This window comes from Neovison vison, chromosome 8 (assembly GCF_020171115.1).
Source record: "Neovison vison isolate M4711 chromosome 8, ASM_NN_V1, whole genome shotgun sequence".
In the NCBI taxonomy this organism is placed as follows: Eukaryota; Metazoa; Chordata; class Mammalia; order Carnivora; family Mustelidae; genus Neogale; species Neogale vison.
Window position 1 is genome coordinate 132477160 of NC_058098.1, and position 13370 is coordinate 132490529.

A 13370-nucleotide genomic window follows, 5' to 3' on the forward strand; every position below is an offset into this window, starting at 1 on the left:
GCGCCCTGGTAATTCGGGTTGACACCTCTTCCCCTGTGAATCCTTAAGGAGTCACAAATGAAGTGAAAGGCCATGTGTCATCCTGGGCTCTTGTCACACAGACGAGAAACTGAGGCCCAGAGAGAGAAGGCATCTCTGGGATACCAATTCCCAGGTAGCCCCAGGGGCTTTCTGAAGGGGCTTTCCATCTTCCAGGCAATGTCACAGGGATCTGGGTGGGGGACTCACTGTAGTGCCCGGCCTGGGCCAGGCCCTGGCCAGCGCTCTGTAAATGTTTGCCTAACATCCCGGCCTGCCTTTTGCTTGTGCGCATTTATTTATTTACTTGTTTGTTTGCTCATTAACACATGAAGGTATTTCTCAGGCAGAGATAAGGATCCCCAGGACCCCGGGAAATTTGCAGGAGCTGAACACAGAAGGTGTATCTCTGAAGACGTTTCATCGGATAATTCATCTTGAAACCATCCAGCTGTGGGGATTCCACACACCACCCCTTAGGGGATTTCAATCGTTCCAGAACCTGGCGGAATTGGGAGCGTGAGCTTTAGAAGCAAAGTGGGAATCGGGGCTATGATACCTCTCAGCTTTGTGAGTTAGCCAAGTTACTGAACTGCTACCAGCCAGTTTCTCCATGCTGAAGCATAATAATATCCAACATTTGCTGAGCATTTACTGTTTGCCAATAACTGTGTTCACAGCTTTATGTGTATTATCTCATTTAAATCTCACCCTCAGAGAGGAGAAAACAGGGGCACCCTGAAGGTGTTTTACCGCTGGGTAGATAACGTACCCATAAAGCAAATTTACTTACTGGTTAATAAGTAAATGGCACAACTTGGGCAATTATCCTCAGGATCTTCCTGGTGGCTCTGAGAAGTGAGTTTTATAATGTATTGACTCGCAGTGGGAATCAGCAAATACGACTTCCTTCTTCCCTCTTGGTTCTAGACTTGATCTGAAAGAAGATGACCTTATTTCTCTCCTTCCCTCCTTCTCTTCTTTCCCTCCTCCCTTCACCCTTCCTCCTTCTCCCTTCTCCTTTCCTTCCCTCCTCCCTCCCTACCCCCCCTCCTTCTCTTCCTTCGTTCCTTCCTTCCCTCTCTTATTAATTAGTCAAACATTTATTGGAACACATTCTCAATATCCAGTACCAAGTTCCTTATTAGCAACTAAGCAAACAAAACTGAACCAGGAGGGACGGTCCCTGCCCTGAGGCAGCCAGTAGTCTTGCCTTTTGTTTTGCAGTTTACCTAATTCTACAGAAACACAAAGATCCCCCCCCCATACACACACACACACACACACACACACACAAGAACAAGCCAAGATCCCAAATTTCCATTTTGTTTTGTTATCTATCAAGAAGAAAGAAAATTCATTTCTCAAGTACCTCCATGGGCATGGGCAAGGTTTGCTTCTATCACCTCCTTGAATAACCTGGGCCACCCTTTAGGAAGGGTATTATTATGCTTATTTTTTATGTAAGAATTGCTCTTGGACTTGTCCCTGGAAGCCAAGATGGGCTCATCCCTCCCCTCACTGGACACCCACAGCTTTTGTCCTGGGCTTCTCAGCGTCCACTCCTCTGGGCTGACTTGGCAGAAGAGAACTCAAAGACTCTGGGAATGCTTTTCTTCCCTTTGTAGAACTATTTCTTTGGCCATGCACAGCCCCCTTCCCGTGAAGGATCACAAGTGCAGTCCTGGGAGGGGGCACCATGCCGCCCCCCCCCCCCCCCGCCCGGGGAAGGCCTGGCCCTGGCCAGATTTACTGCCACTCACACAGCTGTTTCCAGCCTAGGTGCGGGCTTCCTCTTAGCGGTGTCGTTTACAAGTCAATAAAGCCCCGGAGCCCCGTTTCCGCAGCCGGTCCCACCTCAGGGGATCTGTTGTCTCACCCCGCAGTCAGGGTGCCAAGGGGCCGGCTAGGGGCCTCATTCCTGTCCCTAATGGCCCTGCTGGCCCATCAGCCCCACCGCCCCCCGCCCCCCGGCCATAAAGACCTCCTCCCCCCAGAGGGCAGAGTTCAAAGCTCTGGCTCCCCAGGACCCCAGCCTAAACTGTCGGCCCGCCCTGCTTTATGGCTCCTGCTCCCCTTCCCTCAGTGCAGAGCCAAGACTGGATTCTTATCTGCCAGAGAGATAAAGGCCAGGGCTCTGGGAAGCCCACAGCCACCCGAAGGCGCCTTGGCCACTGGCTCCCACTGCTCTCTGGGGTGTGTTTAATGAGCTCCAGGAAAGAAGGCCTCTCTCAGACCACAAAGAAGACACTCCCTCTGGTGCTGGCTTTCTGTCTTCTGGGGGGGAGGGCCAAGGGGAAGCCTCTGAACTCTCTGGGGCTCCCTGTCCCGAAGGCTTCCCCAGGCCAAGGCAATAATGAGGTGAGAGAAGATGGCGGCTTAATGGGCCTGGGCCTGGGCCTGCGGAGAAGGGGAGACCATCAGAGAGGGTCAGGCCCGGGCTCTGCTCAAGGAAGGGGGAGCAGCAACTCAAAGACCAAGGATGGCCCAGCAACGTCAGAACGCCTCAGGCATTCTCTTACCCACTTCTTTAAGATCCAGAACTAGAGGGCCTACTACGTCCAGCACTGCTGGAGGCGCTGGGGCCTTCAGCGCAGGGAGAAGCCCGGCTTACCTGCTGTGGTCTCTGGAGGTTTGCCAGAGGAGAGAGGGGGCGTCCTGACGAGGAAGAGGAAGAACAGGGAAGGGAAGACATTTGGGCAAGGGAATGGTGCCTACGCAAGGCTTGGTGACTTAGGGAAGTGGCAACAGAGCAGGTGACAGAGGCCATGGGGGAGGCCCGAGGGCTGGGCTCTGTCCCTCTCTTTACAGTTGCACCATTGCAGGGGAAAGAGGTGCTGGCTGTTGTCTCAGCCCCTTGACCTATGACTAAATCAGAGACACCACACAGACACACAGACTCCTCCCATCAGGGGCTCATAGGAAGCCCCGTGGTGAGGGCCAAGTCACCTCCTCCCTACCCACACGGTCCAGTGGGGATGGCCTGCATTGATGGAAACCCAACCCGGGAGCTGGAATGACCCGTTGGAAACTTCATGAGCCCCCTCCCCACTGGAGACAGGAATTCAAGGACGTGTCGCCTTGCCCCCTGTCAGGTTACAAATACACCCAGAGTGCTTCAGGCAGCCCTCACCCTTGCTCTGTGCACAGCCCGGCAGAGATGGTCCTGTGGCCCTGAGAGCCTGAAGCAGATGGAGTAAGAGTCCCACTTCCCAAGAGGGAAGACTGAGGCCCAGAGAAGTGACAATGACCACGGCTGGTATAAAGCCATCACAGCCAATTCAGTCCCCTCGTGTGAGCTAGAAAAGGATGAGGCCCCATGGGCACGGGCGTCTGAGCGGATAGAGCTCTCATACAGAGGGGGAGGCGCCCTTCCTCAGGGCGGATGCAGAATCGAGCCCCGCACCCAGGGAAAGCGTCCCCGGGACTGGGGCCTCCTCGGTGCGGCATCCTGCCTGGGCTACAGCGGCCACCTGAGCTGATCAGATCGAGTGTCCAGGCCTGTAAAGCCCAGGGGGACCAACGGCCCGGGACATCGGGGGACCATCGGGACCACGATGCCGACCCAGCCCCGTGGCACCCTCTCCTAGCGCTGCAGCCGTGGACAACTCACGATCCTGCAGCTGTGGACGAAGCTAGCAATGCCTCCTTCACCGGGCTTGGCAAAGATTTAAAGGCAGAGAGCAGTTCTTATTATCCCGAGCCTCAAGACCGGAAGATAAAGGACCCCCAGAGCCCTGTATGTTTTCCTTCCTTCCTCACTTAGAGACGGGTCTTAGCTATTTGTTTCCTGCCCACGTGTAATTACAGTGCAAGGGTCTCATTCTGCAGGCCTGTTTTTGAGAAGGAGGAAGGAAGTCACAGGCCTTTCCATGCCCTGCTCAGAGATGCCAGCTGGGAATTGGACTGATCTGTGATTGCAGCCAATGCCCTGTCCATGTTCCAGATCAAGGTGTGGCCCAGGCTGTTTGGAAACACTGTTGCAGACACCAGTGCTCTACCGTTCTCAGCCCCGACCCCCAGGACTCCTGTCCCCTCCCACGGTTCTGTGAGTCAGTGGCTGCAGAGAAGGAAAATCCCTCCACACGTACCGCACAGCACACCAGGTGGGCCACTCAGACCACCAACTACTCTGACCTCGAGCTAGATCAAGAACATTCGGACAGCTCTCATCCCTCTCTGGATGAGAGAGAGAGGTGGTCTGGAGCGTTGGCGCAGAGGGCTGTACCAGACTGGACAGAGCTGGGAAGCCTTCAGATGATGACCCTCTCTTAGGATTCAGCTCTGAGACCCAAGGTCTCCAGAAGGAACCACTGGCTTTGTCCAGAGTTATTTCCACTTGTACAAATGTTATGTCCATTGAATTAAAGGAAAAAGACACAGGTCCAAGACTGGCTCTGTTCCATGACCTTGAACAAGCCCCTTCCCATTCTGCAGCAGGCCCTCCTCTACAATAGGGGAGTAGGAAGACAGAACCCCGAGGGCCCTTCTGGAGCCCCCAGTGTGGGATGCTGTGATTCCAGGAGTTACGGAGGACCCTCACCTAATAGGGATATGGATCAGAAGAGAGTATTACGATGAAAATCGAACCACAAAAAAGGAGAGACCCCCTTCCCAAGGTGAGAGGGCTGTGGGATTCAGGTAGCTGTTATAGAAAAGGCTGTAAAGTTGTTATGCAAAGTCGACTTTAATGAAGTGTCTTTTTGACCAATAAAGAGACTCCCCATCAATGCACTAAGAGTTTGGATCTTGAAGAGAAAGTCTTTTTTTTTTTTTCAAGATTTTTAAAAATTTGAGATAGAGAAAGCAAAAGCCGGGTGGGGAGCGTTGGCGGGGGACATGGAGAGGGAGAAGCAGACTGACTTCCCACTGAGCAAAAAGCCCTAAGTGGGGCTCGATCCCAGAACTCTGGGACCAGGACCTGAGCCAAAGGCAGACGTTTAACCAACTGAGCCACCCAGATGCCCCAAAAAGAAACTTCTCATTATTTAAAGTATCAACAGGGCAGGAAGACTCTAGTTAAGGTCCATGTGCATTAGAAAAGCCTATTTCAGCTAAGATGTAAGAGACTTACAGCTTGGACCCACAAAGTAACTGTTTACCCTGGGCCAGGGCCCGGGCTGACAGAGAAACAGCACATACCTCTTGTCCACAGAGTGCGTCTGCTCTGGGGAGAGTCATATGGACAACGGGGGTTGACTTTACACAGTAGCTTTTCAAGAATCCTCGGGAACGTGACAGGCCTGAGAGGTTGGTTTGGTTAGAATTATCATGTCCCACTTACAAAATGTTACCTGAAGTCCAGAGAGGTCCACTCATTTGTCTAAGGCCACACAGCCAGGGGTAGAAGAAAGGTTTGCATATTCTGAGCTTCTGACTCAGTGGACTGGAGCTCTTTCTATCTGCTTCTGTGTCTGTCTCGAACAGAGGGCCCAAGACCAAGAGGTCATCATCCCTCAGGACTTGTGCACAGAGTAAGTGGCTCCATGAGCATGTGTTAACCACCTGGGTTCTTGGTTGTACTACTCTAGACTGAGGCTTGATTGCCTCTTTCTAAGCCCTTAATTTACCTGTCTCCAGTTCTTTCATTCTGAGTGTTTGTTAAAGGACTGTGGCTTCAGCAAACAGAAAATCCTAAAAGATATTTCTCCTGCAATCCCCTTAAGCCTCCTGGTATTCCAAACACAAACCTCGAAAGATGCTACTCATTTCCTCTAAAAATCGTAAGCTCCTCTCTGTCCCAATGGCAGGAAGACAGAGCAGAGCCTTGGAATCAGGCAGGCTGGGTTCCCGTCTCTGGGTCTCCGTGGGCAGATACAGACTTATCTGAGCCCCAGGGGTCCAGTCTGTAAAATGGAGCTGATGCTCCCCTCGACAAGACATTGGACTTGCCAGATGAAATTCATCAGAGTCTCTGCCACACCACGGGCTTTTTAATGATGTGAGTGACCTTCTCTACCACCGTTAGACTTAAATAAGTCCACTTCTCTGGCCCATTTACTTCTCTGCAAGAGTTTTCCAATGATCACACTCTCTGGCCCACTGGTATTCCAGATCCATCTGAACCGATGATCAGAATTGGACAGTCTGAACTTATGATGGAGAATTCAAAGCCTCCTGAATTATTTGGTCATCTTCCTAGATCAGCTTGTTCCATTGACTGAGCAGGAGAGTTTCCTGCCAACAAGAGAGTTTAGAGCAGAGGGAGTCTGCACACTCGACCCAAAGAACAGCCTGTAATGAGGGATGATTCCTCTTCATGGAGACTCCGGTTTTGAAGCCATAACCACAGGGACTTTGTGGGGCTCTTTCTATTGGGAAAGCACTGGCCTCAGCCATCTTATCTGTCAGTCTCCATAGCTACAGGATTTGGCTTATGAGCTTTTCAGGGTTTTGAAAGCTTAAAAAAAAAAAAAAAGGGGGGGTGCCTGGGTGGCTCAGTGGGTTAAGCCGCTGCCTTCGGCTCGGGTCATGATCTCAGGGTCCTGGGATCGAGTCCCCACGTCGGGCTCTCTGCTCAGCAGGGAGCCTGCTTCCTCCACTCTCTCTCTCTCTGACTGCCTCTCTGCCTACTTGTGATCTCTCTCTCTGTCAAATGAATAAATAAAAAATCTTTAAAAAAAAAATATATATATATATATGTTCTAAAACACAAAACAAAAGCAACAAAATCAAAGTAGATAAATGTTTAATTAATTGTCAAAAACTGTAACATTATCTCGTATGCCACTTCATTAATTGTTAAATTTATCACTTGTGAACATTTCATTACGTTAGAAAACAGTGTGTAGCGTATATTTTCTCACTTGGCATGAATTTCCAAATAGATCGAGAAAAGAAAAAAAGGAATTAATTCATTAAGTTACTCACTGCTAAATAATTTCAAAAGCAAAACTGCAGAAGTTCTTTTGAACTTTTTTGTCGCAAAAGTAAAGAAAATCCCATGACACATAATGCGGAATGATGGCGCCTCATCACCTATGATAGGAGTTTGGGTGGGAGCTCCAAGAATGAGAGAATTAGGGCTTCTAAAAGTCTGTCAAGAATGCAAATCATCATCTGATCAGTCCTGATGCTTTTCACCCAGAGACAGGCACAGACGTAGATGCCCAGACAGCTGTAAGAACTTTCAGAGATTTGCTTGCCCAAGAACTGGGTGCCACATTTTCAAATGTTGGTTCACCCTTTTCCCAGCCCCTTCTGCTGAGCATTCTTTCTGCTAATAAAACACCAGTCATGTAGCACTGGGTGAATATTTACTCAGTACACACCAGTCTAGAGTTAAAGGCTGAAGGCCACTCTAAAGTTAAAACATTAAAAAGGAAGTCTTACCTCCTGGGTCAGTGTTACAATTTTCTGGGAGTGGAATGTGACCCCTGGTGAAGTTTAATCACAGCAGGTGGCGTTACCTGGACCTCTGAGACTGGAATAGAATATTTAGATCCACTCCTAACCCCATCTGGGGCTGACATTGCAGAAATTCTTTTTTATTCCCTTCTGGACTTCTGTAAAATGGGGGTGATGATCCCTACCAGGAACATGGGAGCAACAAATGAAATGCCTTCTGCTAACTCTTCTGAAACCCAAGAAACCCTGTACAGTGTAACACGGTTACAGCTCATTTGGCCAAGAATTTGTTTTTTACTTCAGTGTCATAATAAAACACTCCCAGCTGGAATCACTGCAGCTTCATTGAATATTTTAACAGTAAATACTAAGATTTAGTTGTGAAAAGTTGTATTTCCCCAAGACGACCCCATGAGCGTGTCTCCCTTCCTGCATGCCCTTCCTACTGTGGGATGGCCACATTCCTCCACGAAGAGGTGGGGTCTTCTCCAACCTGAATGGAAATCTATAACTCCCTCTAGCAATGCAATCCAGGAGAAATGAGGCCGAGTGACTTCTGAGGCTGGGTCACAAGAGATCATGGAACTTCTGCCTGACTCTCTCTCGGGACATGGCCCTTTGGAGCCCTGAACTGCTCTGTAAGCATTCCAGCCACCCTGAAGCCACAGACCTGGAGGGACCATGTAGAGTCAGAGAAGACACCCAACTGGCCCAGGTACTAAGGCTCCAGATCCCTAAGTGGGGCGATCATCGTTTTGTTCATTTTTCTCTATTCTTTTTGTTTATCCGCATTTATAAAATTTCTGTAGCAAACATATTACTTTCCTCACATAAGTCTTTTTTTTTTTTTTTTAATTCCCCTCCTCTCCCCACCGTCTCAGAGCATCACAAGGCATAGGCTCATATCTCCACGGAATTCCAGCAATGGACTCTGCAGAAGTCGCCAAAATAATGCTCACCCCGGAATCCTGACAAGCTAATATGGGTGGACGGACTCCAGAAACAACAGAGGACCTCAGCAGACACAAGTGGATCCGATGCTCGTGTTCACCCACAGTTAGATCCACAACCTGGCAGCCCCGCAGCGGGAGCAAGTTTCCCAAGGCCTGAGCATCTTTCGTTATTGCTGTGGCTGCTGTGGTTGTTTAACCACGGGAGAGTAAAACTTCTGTTCATTCATTCATCCAATGGTGGTGAAGCCCTGTATGGGCCAGGCATGGGGCTAGGCCCTGGGATGCAGCTGTGAACTGATAGAGGGTTCTGCCTTCTGCCTTCATGCAATGAAAAATACCAATGGAGCACTGATCCGAATATGGCATGAGGGCTGCGAGAGGGGGCACATGAGACCGTGAGTGGGCAGAGAAGGTGCACCAGGCCTAGAGATGGATAACGGCATCCACTGACAGGGATTGAAGGAATCCCCGTGTCCCAAGGTAGACTGCATCCAGCTATGGACCACATGTTTATTCCTCTCTGAAGCCTTAGGTTGAAATCCTGACCCCCAGGTGTCCCTGAATGACTCAGTCAGTTACGCATCCAAATCTGGATTTGGGCTCAATTCATGATCTCTAGGTCGTGAGATTGAGCCCTGCATCGAGTCTGCTTGTCCCTATCCCTCTGCTCCTTCCCACCCCCCACTCTCTTTCTTGCTTATAAATAAATAAATATAATCTGAAAAAAAGAAAAAATCCTTGTGCCCAGGTGATGGTACGAGGAGGTGGGGCCTTTGGGAGGTGAGGAGGTCATGAATGAGATCGGTTCCCTTATGAAAGAGACCCCAGAGAGGTCCCTTCCCTTCTCTTCTGCCCTGTGAGGACACTAAGCAGACAGCAGTTGGGCCATCTGTGACCTGACACGGAATCTTCCAGTGCCTTGATGTTGGGTGTCCCAGAGTGTAGAACCACAAAAAACAAATGTGTGTTGTTGAAACCCCTGGCCACCCGAGCTGGCATTTTTATTACAGCAGCCAGGACCGACTAAGACAGAAATCAAATGAGATCATCTTCATGAGCACACTTTGCGAAATGGAAATGCAAGGTGTGGTGGCCCGCCACGGTCACCGCCACCTCCGGCTGCTTCTGTGAACCAGCCACGGTTCTCACCAGGCAGGAGGCTTCTGTTTTCCACCCTGGTGAGCACGAAAATCCCCAGACCGTGACACTGACACAGGCCTTCGGTTGCCAAAGGATCTTGTACTCCCGAATGCTGTTCGCTAAACAGGCAGGACACCGAGAGCCTTCCTCGCGCTGAGGCCAGTGGCTGAGGTCCAAGATGCTGCTGGGGACACATCTTCCCTGCCTGTGTGGCCTGACCATGCTGCCGGCCAGGTGGGACTTGTGACACAAGTGTCCTTAATTTGTTCTGACGGCCAGCCAAGGAGAGCACCAGTCCTCCAAGGAGCGCGATCTGCTTGTCGTGTCCCCCCAAGAACCACTGGAACCAAGAGTGAGGGCTGGAGCTCTGCCGCTCTCCTGCACTCCTGCCCAGGGCAGGTTGCTAAGGATCCTGTCCGCAGCCTCCCAGTCCCTATGTGTCCTTCCCTGTCATTGTCCATCACCACTAAGAGGCTCTTTCTAACAGGAAAGCCTTGCCATTCCCTCCTGGGGCCTCCTCTACGCCTCCCCTCGGGTCCCCGGACAAGGAAGCTCAAACACGTCAAACAGGCCCACTGTCTCAGCTCCTCGCCAGCTGCTCGCCTCCTGCCATTTGTTCCTCCTAAAGCCAATTCTGACCATTTGTTCCTGCCAGGCCCCAAATGGAACCCCATACCTCCTCCTTCATAGAACTCCTGCCAATCTCTTCAATCTTTGCTAAAGTGTCACTTCCTCCAAGAAGCCTTCCAGAAACTACCTGCCTTCTGCCTCTGCCCCCCACCCCCCGCGCCCTGGAGATCCCACAGATACACACCATGTATTAATCTTGTTGTTTCGATGTAGCAAGACAGCGTTCTCCCACTCGTTGCCCTTCCTTTCACGGCACCCTGGGTGCCCTGGGGAGTCTTTGGTAAAACAGAGACTGTGATTTGTTGGCAGAGACGTTATGTAACAGGAAGGGTCCGTGTTGGTCACAACAGTTTTGTTCGTTTTGTAGATGCATAGCTCTGAAGGAGCCACAAGGCCTCATCTCCCTGGCATGCCCCCGCCAGATGCAAGCAGGACCTGGGATCAGATGTTGCTGCTGAGGGAGCCCAGTCTCCGCACAAGGGGCAGAAAGGGGAAATGGTCAGTGGCATCCCGTGTACACAGTGACTCTCCTCCGGACACAGAGCCTGGCTTTCTTTGTGGGAAATGTTTCTGCAGATTCCAGTTCTCACAAAAGGTCCAGGAAGATCGGTCTGGCAGCATGAATTCAGGGATTCCTCCAAATTCTGGTTCTGTGGCCAAAAAAAACCTCGAGGAAATAATTATTTGAACCAAATTTGCCAGGTATGTTCTCGGCAAACTCCTTCAAGTCCTCAGGAGAATGGCTGCATCGTGAATCTCCAAGAGGGACGTAAGTGTGAACACCAATTACGTTTATCTGGCCCCAGCATGAGATTCCGAGGAAACAACTCTTGATGTCTCCCAGAATCCGTGTTTCACAGAACACAATTCAGGAAATGGTGCCCTAAGTATATATATGAATTTAAGAGTTCCCAAATGGTCATATCTCCTAATATTTAGATATTTTCAAGAGTTTTCCTGATATTATTTCTTTATACACCATCCAGAGTCTGCTGTGACAGAAGCAGCTCTGGTTTTTGTTGATGCTGTGAACCATGTACGCAAGTGTTTCCCTCATCACCGTGGTTACCAGGGAGCTCAGACTTGAGTCCTGACCCACATCCAGCTACTGCCCAGGCCTCTGGAGGGGAAATTTTGTCTTCTTACCTTTTCTCTGTCACATCTTACCTGTTTTTGTTTTCTTTTAGTCATGATTCTTTTATTTATTCATTGTAAACCTCTTTAACTGGATGTCAAAAGCCTTTTGAAAAAGAGCCAAGATGGGGGCACCCGGCTGGCTCAGTCGGTTGAGAATCCCACTCTTGATTTCAGCTCAGATCATGATCTCAGGGTTGTGGGATCGAGTCCCCAGTCAGGCTCTGCGCTCAGCAAGGAGTCTGCGTCAGACTCTCTATCTCCCTCTGACTACCCACCCCCCTAAAAATATATAAAAAATCTTTTTTCTTTTTTTAAAGAGGCAAGGTGTGCATAAAGAAATGTATAGTACTGTTATAGTACTGTTAACAGTAATGAGAAGAAAAACACTTTGATTCCAAAGAAGAGGTAACTCTCCAAGAAATATCAAGGATTAGCTCTTTTCTGAACAGGAAAAGAGGACCCAAGATGGGTTTCATCCTCGGCTTAATTCTTAAGTTAAAGTGTTTCTAGTTTTCAAAGTCAGAAGAAGGGCCTTCTTCCCTCCCCCCACTCCCTTGAGAAACTGAAACAAAACCACCCTCGAGATCAAATAGATTACGTTCACGACACAGAGAAGAGAGGATGGTCTGTGCCCACTCTCCCAGCTCCCCAGACAACAGGCTTTTGTGCTCAAGGGAGAGACGGGAATGGGGGGCACTTGATAAGTCGTGGCCACTGGACAGGGCCTGCCGGGCTGACACGCCTGCCCTCCAAGACTCCATGAGTTGGGGGCATGGAGGGCCTTTTTTTTTTTTTTTTAAGATTTTATTTATTTATTTGACAGAGAGAGATCACAAGCAGGCAGAGAGAGAGAGAGAGAGAAGGAAGCAGGCTCCCTGCTGAGCAGAGAGCCCGATGCGGGACTCGATCCCAGGACCCTGAGATCACGACCTGAGCCGAAGGCAGCGGCTTAACCCACTGAGCCACCCAGGCGCCCATGGAGGGCCTTTGATTCTCGGCCACTGCCCCCATGTCTGAGACCTCTGTCCGCCCAGCACACTGAGAGCCACTCCTGGGGCCTTTTGAGGACCGAAAGGAGAGGCCGACTCTTCAGATTCATATTCTAGTTGAATCTTCTTTCTCTTCACAAGCTCAACTTGATCCTCTTCCCTTCAGACTACTGGGAAGTGACGTCCAGATGGTAATAACCCTCCTGCCTGTCCTTCCTGAGCTGGAGCTGTAGGTTGTCACCTACAGAGCCCCTTGTCCCCATCTTGGGACAGTAGCCACATTCTTCCTCTGAGGGCTTCCCTCACGGCTGGTCGCCTGGGAGCAGACCAGTGGCTGCCAGTATCTCCTCGGAGTTCTCCCCGGAGGCCATGACCAAACTGTGTCCCTCTTCCGCTGTGCATATCCTCTTCCCCGACACCAAAGAGCACTCCTGCCCAGAAGAGGAATGGAGATGAAGACAGCTGGAAGCATGAAGTTGGGGGAGCTGTCACCTGGACCTTGAGGGACAGTGGAAACTGCTGGAAACCACATCTTCCCCTTCTGAGCCAAAAAAAAAAAGGGGGGGCGGAGGGATCGAAGAAGACTTTAGAGTTTGGGGAGGGTCTGACATCTTAGTCATGACCTCCTTCAATTTTCACAAAAACCTGACGGGCTCCCGTGTTATCATTAATCTCATCTCAGAAAGTAGGAAACCAGCCTCGACTAAGGAGGCGCTAGTCACGCTGAGATCCAGGCGCTTCCACGGCCGGGGCTCTTCGGGTCCACCAGGACTGGCCCAGGAGTTTCAACTTCATCCCAGAGGCAGTGGACCCTGAAATCTTTTTGAAAACTTGTGAGTTGAGTTTGCAAAGCAGTGTTCACATTAGAAGAGGGATTTTCCACCATGGAACTGTCAGCTTTTGGCTGCAACCCCAACTAGACATCAAAGACGGACTCTGAGAGCCATCATATTTGCTGGACACTTCCACCAGAAAAACCAGACATGGAGAAAACAGAGATTTTCCCCATTCTTCTCCATACTCAGACTGGGGTCCTTCTGGAAAGGTCAGACTTCATTCCACAGACAACCTCAGTTCTCCTGCGGAAGAAAGGACAGGAAGTCTAGGCCCACCGGCCAGGTCAGCTCACTTCAGTGTAACAGACAAGGCCTCCTTA